Source organism: Alligator mississippiensis, chromosome 3, assembly GCF_030867095.1.
Source record: "Alligator mississippiensis isolate rAllMis1 chromosome 3, rAllMis1, whole genome shotgun sequence".
Classification (NCBI taxonomy): Eukaryota; Metazoa; Chordata; order Crocodylia; family Alligatoridae; genus Alligator; species Alligator mississippiensis.
In genome coordinates, this window is record NC_081826.1 from 247,967,152 (window position 1) to 247,980,150 (window position 12,999).

At 43.0% G+C, this 12,999-nt stretch overlaps 1 long non-coding RNA gene across 1 annotated transcript; it reads left to right on the forward strand.

Moving 5' to 3' along the window:
- The first annotated feature begins 214 nt into the window (after positions 1 to 214).
- LOC109281808 (uncharacterized) lies at positions 215 to 11,860 on the forward strand. Its single transcript, XR_002088591.2, has 3 exons — positions 215 to 281; positions 1,736 to 1,817; positions 11,229 to 11,860. It is a non-coding gene; the product is annotated as an uncharacterized LOC109281808 (long non-coding RNA).
- Positions 11,861 to 12,999: the final 1,139 nt, after the last annotated feature.

The window sequence follows — 12,999 nt, forward strand, 5'->3', positions numbered from 1 at the left end:
ATTGCCACCAATTCAGCCAGATGTCTGCAAAGCAATTCTGTACCAGGAAGAATGTTTGTTTCAGTGGTAAAGGGGTGGAGTAGAGTACAAATCCCCAATTAGTGTAGTATATTTTGTAGGATGTAATTTAAATAAGAGGACCACAAAAATAATATGGAACTGCCTTTTCCTTCTTGAGCTAACTGAAAATGTGTCCCACTGTGTTCTGTGGCAGGAAATTCCAAGGTTAACAGTGCTGTTTTCAGTTCATTGAATGCTCTTATTTCTTGTATTTTGAGAAGGTAAGTAGGAGTCTGCTTTTCTTCCTTATACCGTTCATTATTTTGTATACCACTGTCTGTATACCACTTTGTTCTGTATAGTCATAATAGTGGGGCCACAGGAGATAATGCCTGCTCAGGGTTTGAAGTACATATATTAAAATGTAATTCTATAAATCAAAATAAAACTAGTAATTCATGCTCATTGTAAAACCAAAACCCAAGAAAATCAGTAAAAGGCACACACAGAACAAGCCACATATTCATATCCACAGTCTACCATTTCTTCCTGAAAGCACTGAATACAGTATTAAAGGCAAGACTGTTCCCTTTATGCATTTCACAGCATTGCAACACTTTCAGTACTATTCTTTTTCCCTCATATAACCTACTGTTTTCTTTCCTTCTTTGTCTATTACTATGCTTTGAGCAGATGTTCTCATTGAGCTTTCCACAGTGTGACACAGGTCTTTCTCCTGAGTGATTAGAGTTAATTTATAAACCATCAAGGTATATCAGTAATTCAAATTGTTCCTCCCAATGATGAGGGAGCTTCCAGAGGTGATGCTTTTGGAATTTACCTCAGATCAGAGCGGGATTATCTGGTATTACAGTAACACATTGCCAGCAGGTGTTGAATATTTTTATACCTGCCACTTGGCCTCCCTAGACCTGCTGCAGACTTACATTTCACTATTGTAATTACAAAGACTTAGATTTTGCTATTGTAATTTTTCAAGGTCATGCAGTCTCCATAGGATCCACTGAAACTATAGTTACATTGCTGTGATTTCATTAAATCTCTTCTGGGGAAACCAAAAATGAGCCTTTTACATTGCTGACTATTATATAACCAATTTTTAAAGCATTGTTAAAAATAAGCATCATTTAAGCTACCAAGTTATTAAAATCCAGCTATTGGGAATGATAACAGGAACAACAGCATAATCAATATGGAGCTAGCTATTCCTCTGCTGGAATCATGCAGGAAGGACGTATGTATATAAAATGCAGAGAGGAAAATGCAGAAAGTGCCCTTAATACCATTCTTAAGTGACAGGGGTCTTCTTATAAATTATAGTCTAAGTATAGTTGAAACAGCTCATGGCAGTTGGACTCCTTGAAATGGGGGCAAAGGAGGCATTGAGCATGTGCAGTGTTTGCCTTCTATTTAGCAGAAGGAAGTTCTCCCCAAGTAACTAGCAGATAGTAAAAGGGGAAAAGAAAAATTAACTAGGTGTTGGTGGTTGGGTGTTGGGTACACAATCTGGGGGTATGATCTAATACCTGAACTATTAGATAAAAATGCATCATGTACTTTGTTAGCAGTTTTGTAAAAATAAAGAGGGTGTTTTTTTCTTTCTTTTGGCTTTCTTACAAGTGTTCAAGATGAACTGTGTTTATTTTGAAGTTGATTGAAGTATATTGTAATGCAGTCAATGATTTTTGTTTTGTTTTGCTTATTTTTATAACAGATTGGGACTCCATCCTAATTGCTACCTCCAGTGATAATTCTTCATGCTTTATTAATCTCCATCTTAAAAGGGGTCAGCTAAGGTATTGGCCATATATTATAAACAGATTTTTCTTTAGGTGAAAGACAAAATAAGAGAGATAAGTAAAGATATTTATACTACAGTGTTATCTATTATTAATAAACAACACAGGGAAATAAATATGTACTACAAAACTATGTACTATATATGTACTTGATAAAGTAAAAAAAAGGTGACAGAGTATAGAGAAATATGTCCTGACTAACAGTGAAGCAGAAAATTCCAGAAACAGCTGAAGTATCAAGGGTGATGATTAAATAAGAAATGAATCTTTACAATATTTATGCCAACATATTTGAAAGACAGAAAGAAGCCTAAACTGATATAATCTTGGTAAAAGACTGTTTTTAACTTCCAGGATATGATAAATGCTACTTCTGTTACATGTGGATGCAAAAATCTTAATGAAGGATAGCTAATGCATGTGTGTTCAAGAAGTTTTCTGGAAAATAGCATCCATTTTCTGGCAGTAAATTACCAAAAATAAATGATCAAACTGAAGGGGATTCATAGAATTCATAGATGGTAACAAAAGTAACTAGGTACAGGAGAGTCTAAATTACTAGGAAAGTTTCTGGTCCAAACAGCAACTGGAGCATGTCATTAATGTTAATAAATACCCTTCCAAAAGAATAACAAGTACAATGGGATTGTAACAGGGAATCAGAGGCTTATGTTACTTTAAGGGGATGCTGCAGCATGCTAGCTATGGAGAAGTGAGCAATCCAGTATCAATTGGGATAGCAGTTACTTCTGGGGAAGGGACTACCCTGAGAGCTTGCCGGGTAAGCAAATGGGTAAAAGCCAGCAGATAGATGACAAGCAGATAAAGCACAGACATCTAAGCGGCCCAGAAGTAGAAGCTGCAAACAGCTGGGCTAATCCTCAACAAGAAGAGGCAGACTGGTCATCAGGCACAGAATGGAAACCCTTGTGGGTAGCTGGAGGACCACCTGACAGGAAGGAGTGGGGATTTGGAGGCACATAAAACCAGTGGTTGAGATCAGGCAGTCAGTTGGATCTAGCAGACAGCATGGAGAAGAGCTCCTGGGCAGGATGACAGCAGGAGGGGCACTGAGTGGCACCCAAAAAGTCCCTGAGATCTACCAGTAAAGAGGAAGGGGGACTTGCAGCTGGAAGGAAAGTTATGACCCAGCATGGGGAGAGTTGTGGCCTGCCTTTATGTTCTCATTAAAAACTGGAGGGCTGGGTCGTGGCTATGGGGGAGGTATGGAGGGGCACCTGGCAGCACACAGGAACAGATAGCCTAGCTTAGGGTTAGGGGCCCAGGGGGTTGAGGTTGGTGTGCTTGGTTAGGCCAAGGCCAGGACAGCTAAAGCCAGGATCAGGAAGTCTGGTCTAGGGTGAGGGACCCAGAAGGTGAAGGGCTGGGGCAAGGCTACAACTGCCAGGAGCCCAGAATAAAGAAGGCTGGGGTCAGAATTGGCTTAGACTGAGAGGTCCAAAGCCTGGGGAGGGATTAGGGTCAGGGCCCAGAGGAAAAAGGGACTAGTGGAAGCAACCCAGCCTGTGGTCAGGGACCAAGAAAGCTAGAGACTGGGATATGGATGCAGGTGCCATGTGAGTGCCAAGGGCCCAGAGAGCAGGAGGTTGGGGCCAGAGTAGGAATAAACTGTGTCAAACCCTGGAGATGGATTAAGGGCAGGGGCCCAGAGAAAAGAGGGGGCCTTGACAGGGCCAGAGGCCCAGCAGGCTGACTGGAGAGTGACAGACAGGCCAGAGGGCCCAGTAGACAACTGGAAGTACCAACCATGAGGTATGGACATGGCTATAGGGGTGGAAGGAGACCATGAATAGCCCTTAATGTAACTGATGCCCTGGGACATGGATGGGGCCAGGAGTGCTCCCACTTAGAGTTTGAAGGACAGGACTGGAAGTCAGCTGGGTATGGGAGGGACCTGCTGGGTACAGGAGGAACATGCTAGCCAAAAACAGGCAAGGGCTTGCTCTGGGACCCTGGAGGCAGCCTCACTTTTTTCAATAAAATAATTCCATGAAGCGATGGCAGGCAAGAAGAAAAGGGAGGGTACCCTAAGGGGCTAGAGTAGCGCAGGAGCTGTGTGGGCACCATGGGCCACCCCTGAGCTCTGATCCTGCTACAGGGATAAAATAAAGAGGAGGAAAATTTAATCTAAATGTTAGGAAATCTTTTTGATGGTGAATGGCAGTAGACTGTAACATAGTCAAAAGAAATAGTGAATGCCTCATTGCTTGGGATTTTTAAATCTAGACTGGACACACCATTAGACAATGTGCTATAGTTAACCATTTTGTTCTGGGTTTAAGGTTGACTGGTTGATCTTGTAAGTCTTCTCCATTCCTGATTTCAACTTTTTTGCCTAGGACTATGATACAGGGACAGGACAGAATGCTGTACTTTGAAAAACAATCAGAAAATACTCCTTTTTTGAAGGAACTGAGCTATTGTTCAGGGTGTAATAGGGAATAAACCATAGTCTGGCACCTGTCAAAGAACAAAGGGTTCATGTAGGCCTTATACCATCCTTACAATTCAGTTTTGGCTGGCCCATATCTACAATCCTACTCTTCCCTCCATTCTTTTCATTTGCAGGGTAGGTGTAGTGACATAACAATGGGTGAGCAGCTGGGGCACAAGCCATGGGAGAGGGCATTGGAATGGAGCTAGTGGGTGCCTCACCCTCCCATCCCCTGTTTCTCCAGCCCCCACTCCCCTTCCTGTACCTTGCACCTTCTCTGTAGTGGCTTTAACTTTAACAGTAGCAGAGAGGGCTGAGTGAAGGAGCAGAGCCAGACATATGTTGCTGCTGAGGAAGATGTCACCTCCTTTTTTGGACACTAGGCTTTAGGTTGCTTGATGCACATTAGCAACAAAAAAAGGAAGTGACATCTGCAGGAGCACCAAACCTTTAATACCTCTAATCCCTGTTCTTCTGCCCGTGGAGCTATAGTCAGGGAGGTGCAGAATGCAGATGGGTGCACTACTGCCTACAGCACAATACTGGCTAGTTTTGCCTCTGGGTTTGTACATATTGCACAATGTAGTGCACTGTAGTGTAAAGATACTCAGCCTAGTTCTCAGTGGGCATGTCTACATGTGCCCCCAACTGCCAAGTCATTTACTACTAAAGAAGCAGTTACTGTGCAGTCCTGACGGTGCACGGGTCGTTTCTGAACTTACTATGCAGTAGCAACAAGCTACTACACACTACTGTGCAGTAGTTTCAGCACCATGGTTCATGCCTGCCAACACTACATCACCGTAGTGACTAGCTACATCACCGCCAGCTTGTCACTACGGTGATGTAATGTCTCATGTAGACATGCCCACTAAGTTCACTTCAGGTGCTGGAAGGGGAATAGTCATGGCAACATGCCGCTTCTCTTAAACTAATCTAAAGCTTCTCTAAACTTTAATGAGTAGGGTGCTCTCACCAGGGTGAATTAGTTTAAATAGTAGAGCACCATGAAATACAGCTTTGTTTCTAGTACCTGAGCTAATATACATACCACTACACTGCAGTCTGGTCTGCAGTATAGAGATATCAACAAAAAAAAATTTAGATTTTAAGCCAGAAAGCACCGATATGATCAGGAGAATATAGATTTTACCCTTTGATTCTCTCATCTTGTGTTTTTTTCATGTATCTTTATCAGCTCACAAACAAATCAAATTTCTCCCATTTCCATCATGGTATTTGGTAAATGATTTCATTTCCTAAGTACTACTTGTACACAGCTATGGACTGCTAAGATTAGGTACATCATCTCAATTAAGGATACCAGTGTTCCCATTCATACTGAGTGATATTTTACTTTATAAATGTCAAACCTTACTCTATTAGATCAATAATATGTTTCTCAACATTATTAAGTATATATCTACACCTATATGCTTAGTAAGAAATATAAAAGGTATCTGTCCTCATTTCATGTACGCTCACACATTCCTCATCTACCTTAGACTGTCTTGTGACAAACTTACTTTATTTTGTCAAAAGTCATTGATTGCTATTACCTGGTGTTCCTTTAAAAATAGACTCAACAGAATTTCTAAGCCAATATACCAGTTTGGGTCCACATTAAGACTGAAATGCCTTTTCAAATCATTAATATATACATATTATAGAATACCTTTAAATATAAATGTTGGATTCTTATCTTGCAAGTCCAAGCTTTTGCACTACCTTTATTACAAAGCAGTGCTACAGAAATTATAAAGCAACATATGCATACATATATTTTAACATATATGAAGTTACTAGAGATGTGTCAAGTTTCATTTGTTTGGTTGGTTTCTGATATCAAGAAATATGGTTTTTAAATATATCCTGAAAGCAGAAAAAAATATATATTTTAACTAGTCAAACCTATAAATTGCTTAAGTTAGCTGATGCTTTCGTTATGACTGAAAGCCCTGGAATTTTTATTGCTCCGAATCTGCCTATCAACGTCATGACTTGTGGTGCCACCAACTTGTACCTCTCTCTCAAATAGCAACATATTCTAGATCTGTAAAAACTAAAAATTATGAGCAACTTCCTTGGTTACCTAGCAATGAAGAATAGTTTGGTTATTTTTAATTAACGTTCTTTTCCAGCAGTTCCTACTCAGGATGTCTCCCTTTTAGGTCAATAGGAATTTTACCTGAATAAAGACTGCCTGAATAAAGGGAATGCCCTTTATTTTGCTCTTATATGAAAGCAGAAGACAGGGCAGGGCAGAGACTAAGGCTAGAAATAGATGTTACCAAATGAAGTAGATAAACTGTGTTGGGGTGTCCTGGCACAGTTGATCCACTTCACTGGGGAAAAAAAAAAAAAAAAAAAAAAAAACACACACACACACGTTGCCCATTGATCTGTCTCCTGATGCTGTCAGACATGTGATGTGTTTTCCCAGGGCTTACGGGACTTACTTCTGTGTACCCTGTCACGGGATGGGGTCTCTAAGGATGGCCGTGTTACCACTAAGGCCCCTTGACCATGTCAGTTTGGCCCAATGGGCACCCTCTATTCTCACCCGCCACATCTTGATGTATTTTTGTAATATAGGGAGGCTGCCTTCACGTCTTGTTGGACACAGTCTTGATGGATTTCCCTGAACTTCATGGGTCCCATTTCAAAATGGGTGTTTCAGGGGACCCTAGCCTTATGGCCTATATGCATGGCTCCAACCAGCCCTTTACCACACCCCAAGCCTCGCAGGTGGTACCAACATTGTCCGGTCTAGGTCTTCTTGTAATTTGGCCCCCTTGTCCTCCCTGGGCTCTCCGCAGCCCTGCCTTGCTCTGCACCTTACTGGCACCTGGGCTCTCCACAGCCCTGTCTCTGCACCCCATGGCACTGGGCTCTGTGCCCCACAAAATGCTGTGCCCTGTCTGGCACTGGGGTCTGTGCACCCCCAAATGCCACACCCTCTCTGGCGCCAGGGTCCCCACACTGCAGTGGGCCCCCAATGAGGCCTCCTCCTTCCCCAAATAGCCTCACCCAAACCACAGGTCTTATATAACAGCAAACAAAACACAAGCCCCTGGGCTATAATATAATACAAAAGGTCAGGGTGTGCTCTGATCCTTTAAAAGGATCAGGTTTTGTCCCTGGCACTAAGTGTCTAATAGGTAAAGGTACCTGTAGAGCTCATGGAGCCCCCTTAGCCCTAGGAGCAGCATACCAGGCAGTTGTAGCATCACTGGGCACTTCCTCCCTGGAGGCTCCTTCCCCTCTGGCTGCTAGTGGGGAAGTGCCTTTTTGGCCTCAGCCCTGGGGTTTATATATGAGCCAGGCCCTGCCCCTTCCAGTCAGCTGACTGCTGGCAGGTGTGGGCCAACTAACTCATTCTGCCTACCCTGGTAACTAGCAGCTGGGGCTCCTCACTCACAGCTAGGGCTCTCTCCCTAGCAGTTTCAGCTCTTTAAAGGAGCAGGGCACCTAAGTGCTCAGCGACAGACCCCAGGAATACCCATGTGGGATTGGGCCCCTCAAGCTCTGGGAGCACCTGCCTGGCTTTTCCCACTACTAAAATATGGCCCCAGAATATCTGGGGCATGTCTTGTTAAGTGGGGAAGGCTAGGCAGACACTCCCAAGGTCTGAGGTTTATGATTCTGCATAGGAATTCCTGGGTTATACAGGATTGGACCCCTCAGACCTCCAGAGCACCTGGCTAGAATGGCTGGAAAACATGGGCAGTTACAGCTGCTGGTGTTCTTTCACTATAAAGAGACATCCACCACTAAATATGGCACAAATTGATACCACCTTCAGCATGACCACAATTTGTGGTGTGACAAGAGGTATGGATGTCTATTTGCTTGTCCTTTGTGATGCCATAAAAATTGTTATAGTGGCACAAAGGCAACAGAAGGTGATGTCTGTTTCCACCCTAACTCATTCAGAAAGGCCACAGTTTAGGGAACAGCCTACTTTGTCAGCTTATACCGTTCTGAATGACTTAGTCTCTAACGTGCCACCCTGCCCTTTCTTCTGCCTGACTCCAGAATAATACAGCTAACTACTTCTCCTATATAAAAGAAACAGCCAGCCCCAAATCTGATCCTTTTAAAAATCCTTTTCAGTGCAGGCCCCTATCCATTTGAGCAGAGCCCATTTGTCTGCATTGACTGGCATTCTTCTGCACTGACTGAGGCATATGCAAGCTATCTAGACATTTGCAGGACTGGAGCTTATTAAAATAATTTTAAAGAATGTTACTATTTTGTAATCAAGAAATTAAAAATAATATTGTAACTGCTATGCTGAATATACACAGTCGGATTAGCAAAAAAGCTCGGCATTGACCTAACTGCTCTATTATAATTAGGAACTACCTAAATCATGGTTTTATTCATGGAAACTGAAATCCGGGGTTGCTGGATAAAAATCAGCTTTTATTACATCTTCTCCCTGCGTGGGCCTTGCAGCCCACCCAGGAGGGGAAGGTGCCAGCTGGCAAGGTAGCACGAAATGGGCAGCAGACACAATGGTGGCTGCTCCTCCTCCCCCCTGCGTCTCTCCATCAATCAGCACTGAGGGTGGGGCCAGATGAAGAGCAGCCTGCAGTCAAATTGGAAGCCACTCCCTCATCCCTATTCCCCCTGAGGCCTCTCTGCCAATTAGTACTGAGGGGTGGGGCCTCTTTGCCAATCATCGCCAAGGGGTGGGGCCACCATGAAATGCCTGCAAAATGGGCTATTTGTGCCAGGACAAAGCTTCAAAAATGGCTTTGTCTTGCCATGAGTTAAGTAGATCCCTATTATCAGTGAGACTGTTACCACTGAGTTCAATGGGAACAGAACTATGCCAAGAATCAGTACTTCTCCAACAATACATTCCTGTGGCTAAGGCAACAGCAGCTGGAAACCCCACTATTTGTGTTTTGTTGACAGTAAATGGGTACACAAGGGGTACACAAAGAAACCAAGTAAAAGGTTTATTGTTTTCCAAATCCATTTGAAATTCAGGAAGTAGTGACTGTCACATGAAAAAAAACTAAAATCTTTATACTATTTATTGGCTAGGCTGGGCTTTGGAGTAGTCCTTCAATTTTAAAGAGAGCATATTAATTCCAAGTTTGTTATCTATCACAAATAGTAGTGAATTTTAAAACTGAATAGATAATGGCAGTGTGGTTGGTAGTCAACAGTGAAAAGAGCAAAGGCTCTGAAGACAAAAAAAGTGTTTTCACATCTATATGGACGACCAGAGGAGTCATCTGGAAAAGGCGAAAATCTGTAGTGCCACTTTTTAAACACAAAATCCTCTCTAAATAATAGAATTCCCTTATTTAATTTAGCTACTAGCTAACAAACCTTTTCTAATCTCAATTTCTCATCTCTCTACCTCTGTCCCCCTTACTATATCTCCTTATATCAAACATTAGACTATCCATGTGTTGCTAAGGACGTGCTTATGTATGTTTGCAGCAAAAGTGTAGGGAATGACTGGTCTGAAATGAAAGGCTGTTACTAGGTAGGGCTATTGCCTTACCAATGTGACATAACTCATAACTGTAAAACCCAGCATTCCAAAGAAAATATGCTCTCATTCTACTATGAATGGCTGCATAGATTATGATTTAAAATGTATTCAGGTAAAGCTAATTTCAGCCCTTCTGAATAATTTTTTTTCCCAATTTAAATTGTTTTTCTTAAATAACTATGCTTTTTTTTAAAAAATCACATAATCTTTTAATCTGATCTCCAGACTGTTTCTGACTGACTGCAATACGCATATTTCCATATAAAAAGTGAAATACAATTTTCTTATTATATTTATTTTCCAGTTACAATAACTGCAAAGATTCTGTCTTCCTTTAAAACAGAAGGATCAGTCATCACAGTTCTTTATAACCTGACAAATATTTTCCTCGTTGAATCATTCTACATATACAAAATAATATATTCTGTAATGTTTAAAAGCAAGTTGAAGGTACACTCTATGACCACTGAATTTCTAAGTTTTAATCCATTTAAAAGACTCAGCAAAGGACTTGATCCAGACAGGAATCAAACAACAATATCATCAATGACTCTCTAGATCCTGACAAGTTAGTCAGAGTGTTTGTTCCTTGAGGCAATTTCCCCAAGGGTGATTAAAAAGGGAAATGAGAATAATTGCAGCCACCTTTCACTGATGTGCAGACCACTGCAGCTAGTGACAGAGCTGCACTGTGGGGCTTCATGAAAAAATAGGAAAGTTGCCTGTGTGGGCATATGCATATTGGAATTATTAATTTTAATTGTGATTTCTCAATAATTTTATGAAAGATATGGGCACAGGTATGTATTGCTCTGGAATTGATATGTTCCATTGTCAACTATATGTACTATAGGGCCTAGGTGTGTTGATGTCTTCTCCAAAAGTAAGCAGGCTGAGAAGGTGTTATGAGTACCTCCTTAAACCCCTCCCTGGTGTTGTCTTCTTGCCCACTATGACTTTGATGTTTCTTATCTTGATTCTGGAAGTTGGCCCTCTGGGGAAGAATTACCCAGACTACCCAGTGAAATCACTTTATGGGGCTCCTCCTCCCCTGCATCCTGACTTTACTCACCCTGGCTGTCAGTTCCAGAGAAAAATCACTGGGGGTGACCCCTTCTCAGGAGGGCTGTTTTCATCTCCTGTTCCTCCAAGGTTAAAGGGTAAAGCCTGTAGCTCCTTAATTAGCCCCAAGATCAGTCCTACAGGGAAGGAGAGGCACCACCCTCTTGAGTTTATGACCCCTGTCCATGCCCAAGGGACAATGCAATGGGTTCAAGTCCAAAAAACCCACCCTCAACCAAGATCAAACATAAATGTCAATGAAGAAAAAAAAAACCAGGAAAAGAAATCGGACACAGTCCCTTTGGGGCTCCAGAGAGCAGTCCTGCCCTTAGAGAGGGCTCAGCTTACCAGATCTTCCCTCTCCCCATCGCAGCACCTACATATTAATGATGGCTCCTGACTGGCTTCACCATTGATCCAGCTTCCCGTGGTGGCACTTCCTTAAGCAGTGGTCCTCTGATCTCCTGTGCCTTCTTCTCAGTGCTTCTGCGTTAGCTGAAATCCCCATAGATTGGCATCAAGAGGAGAGCACCTCAGCATCTCAGACCTCCGGATACTGTAGTCTCGCCCTGGCTGCCTGTCTCTGGGGCCAGAAGTACATGGCATGGCTCGACGTTCTCCAATCCAGAACAAGCATTCACTCCGGATGTGCAGTGTGCTGCTGCACATGCCTGCAGCAGTCTTCACTTCTCCTAAAGTGAGTATGGGGAGATTACTTCTCTTTTTAGAAGTCTCTCCTGTCTTCTAGTCAGGGTCTCTCCTGATATCCTGTGTGGAGGAATCCCCTCCCCAGTCTGCCCCACTGTTGTTAGCAGGCTGCTCCTCCCCGCATCTGTTTCATTAACCACTGAGCTGTGACCTGGGCTGGAGACATTCCTGAAGGAGGGGAGAGCTCTCCCCTGTGTCCTGTATAACCCTAAACCCTCACCTGAGGTTGGTGACATTTTTCGAACTGACCAACTGGCATCAGCCATGGTCTGATACTGGTTTGTAGTGAGAACTTAGTGATGAGATCACAATGGGCTGGGGAGGGGGGCGGGGGGAGTATATAAGGTCCCTTCTTCCTAGAGGGGAAGCCATGTTTTGGGGACACAGCCAGCAAGCCATGCTGCCTCTAGAGCAGACTCAATCAGTCCTTGGACGGAATTGGGAGGGACTTACGTGAAATGTAGCAAGGAATTTAGAATCTAGTGTTTTAGTCAGTTGTCAAAAGGCTACCAAGCCATTTCTGTTTGCTCTGGGATTTTCTTTTGAGACTTCTCTGACTTGTACCCCTCCCCAAGCATACCCTCTCTACCCAATAAATCTATCCACTACAACCTGTTTTGGGATACATGCTTGAGAGGGAATGGGCATGCCTTTTTATTCCCTTGGCTCAGCTGACTAAGGGAGGCAACTGTCTGTGCTTCAGGTGAAAGGGAAGCACCCCAAGGTCTTGCAGTAGGTCAAGCGCCCTCAAGGTCTACAAGGCCTGTGCACCCCGAGGGGCACAGGGCCCAAGCAACAACCAGACCCCAGGTGGTGGTGGTGGTGGTGGTTACCCCAGGCTTGTGGGTGTGCTCCAGGAAGGGGGTTGTTCAGAAGTTGGCACTCCCGGGGAGGCCTCTGAAGCCTGATTTTTGTTGAGGTGCAGTGAAAGCTCAAAAAGACATTGTTGTATTATTACCCTAGAAATGTTGACTATACAAACTGCCCCAAGATAATACTTTAATACAGAAGAAAAAAGGAGTGTCATGCTCTTCTCTTCACTGACTCATGACTACCCATCAAACAGTTTGGGGAAAACTGCTCCTTGATATCCAAGATACAAAAATATTAGTATTATATTGCAAGATACCATCCAGCAGTGCAGAATCTTTTTAGCAGAATACAGAAAGGAAAAACCTTTCAGACAGTAGGGTCTTTCATAAAATGAGTTTCAAATGCGTTTATAATCTTTGGTTTGACACACATCTTCTCAGAAACCAAAAAGTGATTGTTGTAAAGAGTAGCAAGTCATAAGGTACCTCAAAACCCTAGCCTCCTAGCCCCTCACTGCCTTATGGGGACTCGTTGGTTGTAAAAAGCCTAAGGGATATTACCCTGACAGAAATATTGCCTTGCTGAGGCATCAGGCAGCCAGCAGCAGTTCTTATCTGTTTCTC